The sequence below is a fragment of the Benincasa hispida genome, chromosome 12 (assembly GCF_027475165.1).
Source record: "Benincasa hispida cultivar pf3 chromosome 12, pf3_genome.v1.1, whole genome shotgun sequence".
NCBI lineage: Eukaryota > Viridiplantae > Streptophyta > Magnoliopsida > Cucurbitales > Cucurbitaceae > Benincasa > Benincasa hispida.
This window is the reverse complement of record NC_143489.1, coordinates 866,793-880,361: the sequence shown is the minus strand read 5'-3', so window position 1 is coordinate 880,361 and position 13,569 is coordinate 866,793. Positions and strand designations below refer to the sequence as shown.

General features: G+C 38.7%; 1 pseudogene; it reads left to right on the top strand.

Moving 5' to 3' along the window:
- Nucleotides 1-310: 310 nt before the first annotated feature.
- Nucleotides 311-13,266, top strand: LOC120093009 (U-box domain-containing protein 16-like; annotated as a pseudogene).
- The last annotated feature ends 303 nt before the right edge of the window (nt 13,267-13,569 follow it).

Here is a 13,569-nt window from a genome sequence, read left to right as displayed (position 1 = left end):
ATTTTTTTAATATTAAACTATCTCGACATATGGACCATTATATATAAGATAAATAATATAAATTTTCAGAGATAGAAAAAATGTCAAATTATTTACAGAAATAGCAAAAAAACATTGATAGACATTGATAGACTTCTATCAGTATCTATCAGCGATAGACTTGTATCAATTTCTATCACCATAGTATTAATGATAGACTTCTATCAATGATAGACTTCTATCGGTTTCTATTACTAATAGACACTGATAGGCTTCTATCAGCCTCTATCAATGATAGATTTCTATCAGTTTCTATCACAAATAGACACTGATGGACTTTTATCAGCATTTATCAGTGATATACTTGTATCAGTTTTTATTACTGATAGTATCAATGATAGACTTGTACTAATTTTTATTACTGATAGTATCAATGATAGACTTGTATCAGTTTCTACCACTATAGTATCAATGATAGATTTCTATCAATTTCTATCACCGATAGACACTGATAGACTTCTATCAGCCTCTATGAATTATAGATTTCTATCAGTTTCTACCACTGATAGACACTGACAGACTTCTATCAACGTTTATCAGTGATAAACTTGTACAAGTTTCTATTACTGATAGTATCAATGATAGACTTATATCGGTTTCTATCATTGATAGACATTGATAGACTTCTATCAACGTCTATTAGTGACAACATCGAAAGTCGATCGCTCATAGTCGAAGTCGCTGTCATTCCTTACTTAGCTAAAACTCTATATTCCTCGTCCCACGCCGCCCAAGAAGATGTTGTCGCTACACTTCTCAATCTCTCAATCTTCTCTCGTGAAGTTTTGAAGTCCACTCGAGGCCTCCTTGATGCAATTTCTCATGCACATAGCCATCACAATTCCTCTTCCTCTGCCATCCGACTATGCTGCGACTCTCCATAGTCTTCTCATTGTGGATGAGTACCGGCCAATTATTAGTTCCAAGTGCGATATAATTTATTCTCTTATTGTATTTTAAGTATAGGAAATCACCTCAGAGATCGATCAAGGAAGCTTTGAAAGCATTGTTCGGGATTGCGCTTCACCAGTCGAATTGGTCTACTATGGTCAATCTCGGAGTGATTCCGTCGTTATTCTCTTTGGTTATGTTTGGTAGTCACGCTGTGATTGTTAAAGATGCGTCGGCAGTGGTTATGCAAATGGAGGGATGTGAAGAGAGCAAATTGGCATTTTATAGGGTTTTTGGATTGGGGGTTTAATTTGGTGGATTTGTTGAATTCAAGGACTAGTTCAAGTCAGAGGACGAAGGAGAACGCGGTATCAGCATTGTTGAATTTAGCAAAGTGGGATGGAGATAAGGCGGCAGAGGATGTTAAGGACTTGGGATTTGGACTTGAGTAAGATTGTGGATGTGGGCGTGAACGGTAGCTAGAAGGGGAAAACCAAGGCAGTGGAATTGTTGAAGATCATTTCAAGTGGTAAAATTTTGTTATTTTGTGTAAATAATTTCCTTTATTTTTTCTATTTTTAAAAATCCCCTTACAAATAATAAAGTTTAACTTAATTAAAAATATAAAATATTTATTTATTATTTTAAATAATTTATATAAAATATTTATTTTTATATACACATGGATGTCCATATTTTCTTGACATTTCCATATAACTCAACGACGCAATATTTTCTTGACGTTTCAATAAAATTGAGACCTCAACCTTCACTATAAGAATTTTGGATATTCCCGACGATATTTCTCATGACGACCAAAAAAGCGTCGGCAGTTGTAATTGAAGGAACTCTTATTCAAGAGTACCTATCAGCGGAAGCGGATCTTTCAAATTCATTGTGACAGAATTACCACATATACATTCAAACATACTAATATGCATTCATAATACTAAAGAGATCAAGAGATCATACCAGATGAAGATTTCTTCTTCACAGCGAGTCTAAAACCTAACCGTCTACCTTGAACAATCACCACTCGAACAGAAAGAAATAGAGATGACACCACCACTCAGAGTCCTCAGTATTCTTGAAGTGAGAATCCAAAGTGTGGGCTTTGTTCGAATTTGGTAGAGGGAAGGAGGAAGAGAGACCGTACACAACGATCAAGCAAGTGGGAGATAAGGTCGTCTATCGCATAGACAAGATGCTTGAATTTTTAGGTGAAGTATACGATCATGTAGGAAAAACTAAGCGATCGTCTAAACGATCCTGTAGGAAAGGGTAAGTGATCGTCTAAACGATCGTGTAGGAAAAAGGGTAATCGTCTAAACGATCGTATAGGAAAAGGGTAAGCGATCGTCTAAACGATCGTGTAGGAAAAACTAAGCGATCGTCTAGACGATCGTTTAGTAAATATCGGGAGCTAAACGATCTCTTAGGAAAAGGTAAACAATTGTTTAGTTAATAGGGCGCGAAGGTGTAATTGGTAAGCGATCACTTAGCAATATCGTATATGTAAGCGATCGTACTGGCACTATCGTATAGGCACTGATTTTCTAAGCGATAACACTCTCCTTAACACAATGTCCGTGCATCTCATTCTTAACACACAGTCAGCTATTTATGTATCTCAAAGTGATCTTTCAATACACTCATCCATTATTAGAACAGAAGAGACGCCATCCCATTTCCTTTATAACCGTCCAATGAATGTGATCTCATCATATTCATAACATATAAATTAAAATCATATATTAATTATAATATTTTTCTCTACTAGATATAAATCATATTTATATCCAATTTTCTCCAAATTAATGTATCTCATACATAGAGTTAATTATATCATATTTAATTAACTCGTTCAATTATATCATATATAATCGAACTCTCTCTTGTCAATTTGAACATTTCAAACTAATCCAAAAAACTGATTCTCAACTTGTACTCAAGCTACTAAGGGGACCTTATGGACCTATGGCTCGAAGCTCCAAAGGTACGCGAATAGCTGACTAAACTCTTTAGTCACGATATCCACCATCCGTTAACTGCCAGACATTCCACTAAAGACTGACAGTTGAACTCTTCTTGCCATAGATATATTTCTATGTCCATTGGATATAACCAATCATCAATACGATAACCCTTCACAGATGCTCGTAATTATAGCAGGCCAATTTATCGTTTTGCCCTTGCAATTACATCTTCCTTCTTAAGTACCACTGATCCCTCTAATGAACAATACAATATAGTCATACTATGTGTGAACAACTCTCGGGCCATGAGAAGGTGTGTGACGCCACATCATTCAAGCCCCAGGAATAGCTCTTAAGAGAGCAATCTATCTAATTACCCCTACTTTTGGGGAAGGAGTGAACTTCATCTTGTGAAGCTGAGTTCCCAGCTTCTAAATCAGACGAATCCCCAAAATGGTAAGTTTGAGTCAGCGCTTTGGCCACTCGCATCCATGCAAATCAAAGGATTGCCCTCAATGGCAGAAGTTCCGAACTCATTCAGGATTGAGGTCATGTTACCTATGGTCATCCTAGTGAAGTGAAGTCTCGATCATGAACGGAGTTATATGACAAGACATTTAACACTTCGAGGTCAGGTCTTATACAAACTCTTTGTATAGGACACTCCCGACACATGTCCACTACACGAATGATCAGGATCAGACCATCTGTGACAAGTCAAAACATTTGTAACAATTCCACAAAGCGGGTCGCATTCGTAGTGTTACTAGGATAAGATTTCCCTCCTATATCCATATACTATAGACTATTTTGGTTGTCACTTAAGATATGATCCACTTGTATGTCACTACATACATGCTTAAGTAACATAAAAGGAACCAGGGATATTAAATTTATTGGTTTCTGGTAAAATAAAAAGCATCTAAATGTGCCAAGTCAAAAGGTGAAGTAAATATCATATATATTATACATCACAAGTGTTCGTACAAAGTTGTTTACAAACTACAACACACGAGACTTTAGGGCATAAACCCCAACAATGTCCCACTTGTCCTAAAGCGAATTGGGGAGTACAAGTAAATAGGTACAAAACAATAAACTAGGGCATAAAAACCCAGTACAACAAAATCTCCCACTTGCCCTAGTCCAGCCGCGGGCGGTCCCATATACCCGGGCTCTGAATGTGACCCTAAAACACTGTAGCCGTGAGAGCCTTCGTAAATGGATCAATAATATTTTTCTTCGAGGCGATCTTCATGACAATCACGTCTTCTCAAAGCAGTATCTCATGGATTAGATGATACTTTTCCTCTATGTGTTTGTTGTGCCTATGACTTCTGGGCTCCTTGGAGTTCGCGCACAACAGCACTATTGTCACAATAGAGGGTGATGGGCCTAGACATATTTGAAACAACTTCTAGCTCTGTCAAGAACTTTCTGAGCCAGACGGTCTCTTTAACAGCTTTCCAAGCCACTTCGTACTCGACCTCCATCATAGAGTCGGCGATGCACCCTGCTTAGTGCTCCGCCACACTACAGCTCCTTCATTAAGAATAAATACTGACCCTGAAGTGGACTATGAAGAGTCCTTATCAGTCTGAAAGTCGGAATCCATGTATCCAGTAAGGATCAAATCTCTAGACCCAAACACGAGCATGTAGTCCTTCATTCTCCGAAGATACTTGAGGATGTTTTTAACTGCGGTCCAGTGACCCTGGGCTGGGTTAGACTGATACGTATTGACTATTCCCACAGCATAATAGATGTCTGGCCTAGTGCAGAGCATCATATACATTAAATTGCCAACAGCAGATGCATATGGGACCCATCTCATGTCCTCAACCTCTTGAGGCGTCGGAGGACACATGTCTTTAGACAAAGTGACTCCATGCCTGAATGGTAGTAGGCCATTTTTGGAGTTCTGCATCGAGTACTTAAGCAAGATTTTTTCAATATATGATGCCTAAGACAATGCTAGCACTTTGTTCTTACAATCCCGAAAGATTTGTATACCCAAAACAAATTGAGTCTCTCCCAAATATTTTATTTGAAATTGGGTCACTAGCCAGTTCTTAATACAGTTAGTAGACCTACATCATTTCCAATGAGTAGTATATCATCTACATACAATACTAAGAAAGCTACTGAACTGTTGACTATTTTCTTGTAAACAAAAGGTTCATCAACATTTTGGTCAAAGCCATACGATTTGATCGCATCATCAAACCAAATATTCCAAGATCGAGACGCCTGCTTCAGCCCATAAATGGACCGATTCAGTTTGCAAACATTTTGCTTTTGACCTTGGGCAATGAATCCTTTGGGTTGCACCATGTAAATGGTCTCCTCAAGATTGCCATTCAGAAAAGCCATCTTGACGTCCATTTACCAAATCTCATAATTATAATAAGCTGCAATGGATAGGAGGATGCGGATTGACTTTAACATGGCAACAAGTGAGAAAGACTCCTCATAGTCGACTCCCTTCACTTGGGTAAAACCCTTTGCCACAAGTCGAGCCTTGAAGGTTTGCACCTTCCCATCAACACCCAATTTGCGCTTGTAGATTCATTTATAAGTTATAGGTCTTACCTCCCCAGGCTGATCTACAAGATCCCATACCGAGTTGAAGTACATTGACTCCATCTCGAGATTCATGGCTTTGACCCATTCATGCCAGTCAATACCCTCCATTGCCTTTTTATAGGACAATGGATCCTAAATCGCCATCTGTCACCATGGCTAGAATTTTAGTGAAACCCAGATAGCGATCAGGCAGGTTCGTAACCCTCCCACTGTGTCGAGGTTCCCTCAACTCTTGAGGTGGAACCGACCTACTAGATGAACTATCATCAATAACTCTGGTTGATGAAGCAGGTCTTTCAACAACTCTTGTTGAAGTTTCAGTAGTTTTTTTTGGAAAACTCACTTAACACGACTTTACTATGTGAACTGTGCTTCGTGATATGATCCTCCTCCAAGAAAGTAGCATTCGTGAAAACAAAACCTTGTTTTCGGACGGATCATAAAAGTAACCTTCTTATGTACCTTTAAAGTAGCCTACAAAGAGGCACAACCTTGATCGTGATTCCAACTTCTTGGGATTTGCCTCAAGCACATGTTCTGGGTAACTCCATGTGCAAAAGTGACGTAAACTAACTTTACGCCCGTTCCACAACTCCAGAGGTGTTTTTGCAACACTTTTAGAAGGAACATAGTTGAGAATGTATACCACAATCTCCACTACAAAACCCCAAAACGAGTTCGGTAAGGAAGCGTAACTCATCATCGAATGAACCATGTCCAACAAGGTTCTGTTTCTCCTCTCTATTACACCATTTTGCTGAGGTGTACCTGGTGCCGAGAGTTGGGAAACGATTCCATGTGCTAATAAATAGTCCTAGAACTCATAATCCAAAAGCTCTTCACCTCGATCTGATCGAAGTGTTTTTATTTGTCTATCTAAAGCATTCTCAACTTCGACCTTAAACAATTTGAACTTTTTAAAAGATTCAGACTTTCGTTGCATTAGATAGGCATACCCATATCTCAAGTAATCATCCGTAAAACAAATAAAGTACTCATAGCTTCCTCAGGCTCGCACATTCATAAGACCACAAAGGTCAGAATGTACTAATTCAAGAGGATCTTTGGCTCGATAACCTTTTCCAGTAAAAGGTCTTTTGGTCATCTTACCTTCAAGGCAAGATTCACACACCGGTAAAGAATTTTCCTTTAACTTACTTAGAAGGCCATTCTTCACCAATCTCTCAATCCTATTGAGATTGATGTGCCTTAATCGAAGGTGCCAAAGTTGGGCATTTTCTTTTGGAGAAACTCATTGGCGTTTAGATGGAGTTACGGTAGATTTAAACATCTCTATGTTATGGAGGGAACTTAAGGCTTAAGGTCTTAGCACATACAAGTTATTTTCCAGTTTAGCTGTAGAAATTTCAACACCATCCTTATGAATAAACACTTTATTCAATTTAAAAGAAAGAGTGTAATTGTATTGTAACAGACACTTTACAGAAATAAGGTTCCTTTTTTGTTCAAGAACTACAAAGACATCTTTTAATATAAGAAACCTATTCTGTAAAGTTAACTGGATGTCTCCCACTGCCACAACTGAGATGACGTACCCGGTGCCTACTCGCAACGTCATCTCACCAGCCTCCAGGTGTTGCCAGGATCTAATCCCCTGAGAAGAAGAGCATACATGATTAGTGGCGCCCAAATCTACTATCCAAGAAGAATCATCATTCTCCAATAAACAAGCTTCTAATACAAATAAATCATATTTACCTTTGTCTGCCTTGGCCTTAGCCTTGGCAACCTTCTTTTCCTTCAGATAGCGAGGACAATTGCTATTTCAGTGTCCATTCTGGTTACAATGGAAACATTTTCCTTTTTCAACCGGCAGTGGACACTTCTTCTAGGCGACAGGTGGCGGGTTAGCAGGCACATTCCCTTTCCCTTTACCACCCTTCTTCTTCTTCCCCTTTTTAGAGTTAGAAGTTGAAGGCGCAGACTTTTTTCCTGAGGTCGAACCTCGATAGAAACTTTTAGAGGACGAGACAACATTTACCTCACCTCCCTTTTTCTCCTTACTTTTCAACAAGGATTGGTAAGTCTGCAACTCGTTGAGGAGAGTGGTAAAGGAGTAGTCCACTTTGTTAAGAATCGTATTGCTAACAAAGTGGAGGAAGCTTTCCGACAATGAACGCAGGATAATACTAACCTGACTTCCCTCATCGATCTTAGAGCCATTCATCTCCGCCATGTTAAAGTGGACCATCATATTTAGCACATGTTCACAAACAGAGGTGCCTTCCTCCATTTTGGAGCTGAAGATGTGTTTCAGAGCCTCATGCTTGAGCTGCCCAAACGGCTGTCCGAACATTCCCAACAGGGACTCCATGATCTCACGAACTGAGACTATGGACTCGTGATTCTTGGCCAACACGTCACTAAGTCTGGCCTGAATATAGGCTCGGGCCTTCTCGTTTTCCTGTGTTCAACGCTCATATGCCGTCTGAACATTTCGAGTAGCGTTCTGAGGTGGAATAATAGGACATTCCTCCGTAAAGACAAACTTCAGATCCTCGATGATGAGTATCGTTTGAGCATATATTTTCAACTTGAATAGTTTTGGCCATTCAGTTTTTCGGCGTAAGCAAATTGATAGTGGCTGAAGCCATTAAAAACCATTGCTAAAAAAAATGAATAACCTTTTATAAGACTTTGTAAAAAAAAACCCCACATTTTTTAACCAATTAGTTTTAGCAAAACATATTCCAAGTACTCTAAGTGAAAAGACTTCTATTTTGCAATGATTCCCCAGCGAGGCAAGAAAAACACCATCGGTAGGGTGATCAGATGTCCCTTCACTGGGATGAGATATTCTTAACTATTAGGCAGAACCAACTCTTGGAATTTAACGTAATAGACACCATTTGTTTGGTCAAGAATAATTAACCCTTAACAACCCTACGTAAGTGTATCCCCTCGTTTTCGGCCCCAGAGTCCCACCCTTATACGCCCACCATAGGGAAAAAGCATATTAGGACAAGAGACTAAGTAACCTTTCTCTTACAGGAGATCAAATAAAGAAACGCACAAAACAACCATCCTATAGGGGGACACACCCAGGGTGCCACGAGGCGATGCGTAGAAACTTTATTCATTCCAACGAGGGAGACCGAGGGATATGCTCTCGCACTTCCCGCTCCCACTTACTATGAACACTCTCTCCATCCACCTTGATATTGACCTACCCAAACACCATCCGTTATGGGGACACGCCGAATGTGCCTCAAAACCGAGGGTATATCTCATGGTGTGGACTATGAGGGAGAAACGCGAGAGGTGAAAATGAAGCATCAAATGCCCCAAGTACTGATAATGATCTAAGTCAATTATTAAGTTTGCTCAAAAACAACTTTTGTCTTTGAAATTAAAAAAAAAAAAAAAGAAAACAACAAATCCAAGTAGTTAAATTAAACTCTTTAATGGACTGACCTTAATTTAGATGCATGCATCAAATCTATCTAAATTACCTTTCCAGGTAGGTTCCCAGGTAAGGGTGTTTTGTTGCCGTTATCTTAAATATCCCAGCCTAGACAGAACCCACCTTTGACAAAAGGTCTATTATAGATAGATTTTTTACATATTAATCTTTTACTAATTATTTTAGTTCTAATTTCATTTTATAACCATTTATAAAATAAACAACTAAAACACTCATGCCACATAACAAAGTATTTATTATGCTTATAAATATAACGTTAAATAAATAAAGTATACATAAATATAACTCATATATTATATGATGCATGAGCATGTACTTATGTAAATTAAATCACGCTTCACTAAATCATAACACTTATAATAAAGAGAATATGCATGACCTAAGGTAGGATTTATCTATATGTGCATACCATATGAAAAAAATTATATATATATACACATCACATGTATAAAACCATGGATTAACGGACCGGGATGAACCAAAAGAAAACCGGAATGAGAAAACAATCGATTTACATAATTCAGCTGAGCAAACCGGTTCCCAAGCGAATCGGGTCTTGAACCACCGGGCGAAGCTCCCATCGTTTAGTAAACGCCTCCAGGTAAACGATCATGTAGCGCACACTAGACGATACCGTAAAAGCTAAACGATCGTATAGACAACAATGAGGCCATAAAGCCTGATACTCTAGACGATCGCTTAGCACGCGAAAGGTAAACGATTTAGCATTCAATTAAACCGCGATCGTATAGTTAGTAACTAAGTGATGAGGCTTGCTGAGCTATACGATCATCTAGTGCGTGTGCGCGTTAAACGATAGCCGAGCATCCGATACTCAGCGATCGTCTACCTCATCATTTACACGACTTGACCAACACTTGATCGTCTTTTTCCACGAAGAACAACAACCCTTGCTCCGAACTTCATCATGTACGACTCAAGACCCAAACTAACTTTGAATCTACAGACTCGAAAGCAATTAATTGTGCCAAAAAAATGCAGGAGCCTTAACAAATAACTAGAGAATTCAACAAACCGAGGTTACATCCTAGAAATTTCCAATAATCCGCACATACAAAAACGAATTAACAATTAAAACAGAGAGTAGACATGTTGCACGCACCGTGAATGTAAATGCAAGTTTTTTTTGCAGCAATGAATTGGAATATCAGAAACCTGGTGCTCTGATACTAATTGAAGGAACTCTTATTCAAGAGTATCTATAAGCGGAAGCGGATCTTTCAAATTCATTGTGATAGAATTACCACATATACATTCAAATATACTAATATGCATTCATAATACTAAAGAGATCAAGAGATCATACCAGATGAAGATTTCTTCTTCACAGCGAGTCTAAAACCCAACCGTCTACCACGAACAATCACCACTCGAACAGAAGAAAACAGAGATGACACCACCACTCAGAGCCCTCAATATTCTTGTAGTGAGAATCTAAAGTGTGGGCTTTCTTCGGATTTGGTAGAGGGAAGAAGGAAGAGGGACCGTACGCAACGATCAAGCAAGTGGGAGATAAGGTCGTCTATCGCATAGACAAGATGCTTGATCGTTTAGGTGAAGTATACGATCGTGTAGTAAAAACTAATTGATCGTCTAAACGATTATGTAGGAAAGGGTAAGCGATCGTCTAAACGATCATGTAGGAAAAACTAAGCAATCGTCTATACGATCGTTTAGTAAATAACGGGAGCTAAACGATCGCTTAGGAAAAGGTAAACGATCGTTTAGTTAATAGTGCATGAAGGTGTAATCGGTAAGCGATCACTTAGAAATATCGTATATGTAAGCGATTGTGCAGGCACTATCGTATAGGCACTGATTTTCTAAGCGATGACACTCTCTTTAACACAATGTCCGTGCATTTCATGCTCACCGTCAACTATTTATGCATCTCAAAGTGATCTTTCAATACATTTATCCGTTATTAGAACAGAAGAGATATCGTCCCATTTCCTTTATAACCGTCCAATGAATGTGATCTCATCATATTCATAACATATAAATTAATATCATATATTAATTATAATATTTTTCTCTACTAGATATAAACCATATTTATATCCAATTTCCTCCAAATTAATGTATCTTATACATAAAGTTAATTATATCATATTTAATTAACTCGTTCAATTATATCATATATAATCAAACTCCCTCTTGTCAATTTGAACATTTCAAACTGACCCAAAAAGTGACTCTCAACTTATATCCAAGCTACCAAGGGGACCTTATGGACCTATGGCTCGAAGCTCCAACGGTACTTGAATAGCTGATTAAACTCTTTAATCACGATATCCACCATCCGTTAACTGCCAGACATTCCACTAAAGACCGACAGTTGAACTCTTCTTACCATAGATATATTTCTATATCCATTGGATATAACCAATCATCAGTACGATGACCATTCACAGATGCTCGTAATTATAGCAGGCCAATTTACCGTTTTGCCCCTGTAATAAACAATACAACATAGTCCTATTATGTGTGAACATCCCTCGGGCCATGAGAAGGTGCGTGGCGCCACATCGTTCATGCCCTGGGATCAGCCCTTAAGAGAGCAATTTATCTATTTACCCTTACTTTGGGGAAGGAGTGAACTTCATCTTGTGAAGCTGAGTTCCTAGCTCCCAAATCAGACGAATCCCCAAAATGGTAGGTTTAAGTCAGCACTCTAGCCACTCGCACCCATGCAAATCAAAGGACCGCCCTCAATGGCAGGAATTCCCAACTCACTCAGGATTGAGGTCATGTTATCTATGGTCATCCTGGTGAAGTGAAGTCTCAATCACGAATGGAGTTATATGACAAGACATTAACACTTCGAGGTCAGGTCTTATACAAACTCTTTATATAAGACGCCCCCATTCGCATGTTCACTACACGAATGATGAGGATCGGACCATCTATGACAAGTCACAACATTTGTAACAATTCCACAAATCGAGCCACGTCCCTAGTGTTACCAAGATAAAGTTTCCCGCCTATATCCATATACTACAGACTTATTTGGTTGTCACTTAAAACATGATCCACTTGTATGTCACTACATACATGCTTAAGTTACATAAAGACAACCAGAGATATTAAGTTATTGGTTTGTGGTAAAATAAAAAACATCTAAATGTGCAAAGTCAAGAGGTGAAGTAAATATCATATATGTTATACATCACAAGTGTTCGTACAAAGTTGTTTACAAACTACAGGACACGATACCTTAGGGCACAAACCCCAACAGTAACCTTTCTCGATGGTAAAAATAAGGGGTCGGGACAAATGTTTATTCCGATGGTCTACGAAAAACCGTCGAGATTTTAAATACTCCTGACGATCACCTAAGGAACCGTCGGGCTTATTGCACTTTTGCCCAACGGTTATATTCAACCGTCCGACTTTTTAATTTGTCTCGACGGTGAGAAATAACCATCGGGAGTTATTATTTAAACTCGATGGTGGTCAATTATTCGTCTGACAAGGTGTGCAGTATACAAAACCCATCTACTCAAATTTTTATGTTATCCCAACGATACTCAACAACCATTGGGTGCTTTTAATCAAGCCCGATGGTTTTGTGTAACCGTCGGATATTCTAAGAGTCTTTTGGAATGTGCTAAATGTTGGCCGACGGATGTGTGGTTGATCGTCGACAGTTATAAACTATATCTCACCAGTGTTAAGTCAACTGACGGGCATTCGAAGAGTCTTTTGGAATTTGGTGAAGTTTGGCTGACAGTTGTGTCAGAACAGTGTCGGGATTGCTAATCTTTATGGAATTTGGTGAATTTTGGCTGACAATTGTGTCAGATTATCGTTAGGGGTTCCAAACTATATCCCGACAGTGGTTAGTCAACTGTCATAGACTCGAATAGTTTTTTTGTAATTTGCTGAACTTTGGCCAATGGTTATGTTAGACCACCGTCGGGATTGCGAGTCTTTTTAGAATTTGGTGAACTTCGACCGATGGTTGTGTCAGACTACCATCAGGAGCTCGAAGTTCCGCTGATGGTGAGTAGGTGACTGTCGACACTTATCAACTATATCCCGACAATCTGGCAGACAACCGTCGAAAAAAAGTTCAATATAAATAGCTTTCTCTCCGATTCTTCTTCTTCTTCCCTCTTTCGTATTCGTTCGTCCATTCTTCTCTCTGCCGATTGCATTCATCCGTCCCCCTCGAGTGTCGTCCGTCCCCTCGAGTTTCAGACTCCGTTCTTCTCGATTTCATTCGTCTGTCCCTCTCGAGTGCCATCTGGTCGCCGTCTCCGATTTCCCCCTCGCCGGATTGGTTTTTTTTCCCGATTCTATTAGCTCTATTATACATAAATAGTTTGAATATGTATGTTAGCTCTATTATGAATAAATAGTATAAATAAATGAATATGTATGTTATGTTTGTTCGAATATGTATGAGAATTATAAGAAGGTTGATCGATGAACATGTTTGAAAATTATGTATGTTTGTTTGAACATACTTGAAGAAGGTTGATTGTTATGCTCTATTATGCATGAATATGTATGTGTTTGAAATTATGTGGGACCCAACTTTTTATTTATAATCTCATTGCAATTACACCAATTTAATTATGGTTTGGTTAATGTGGCTTGATAAGT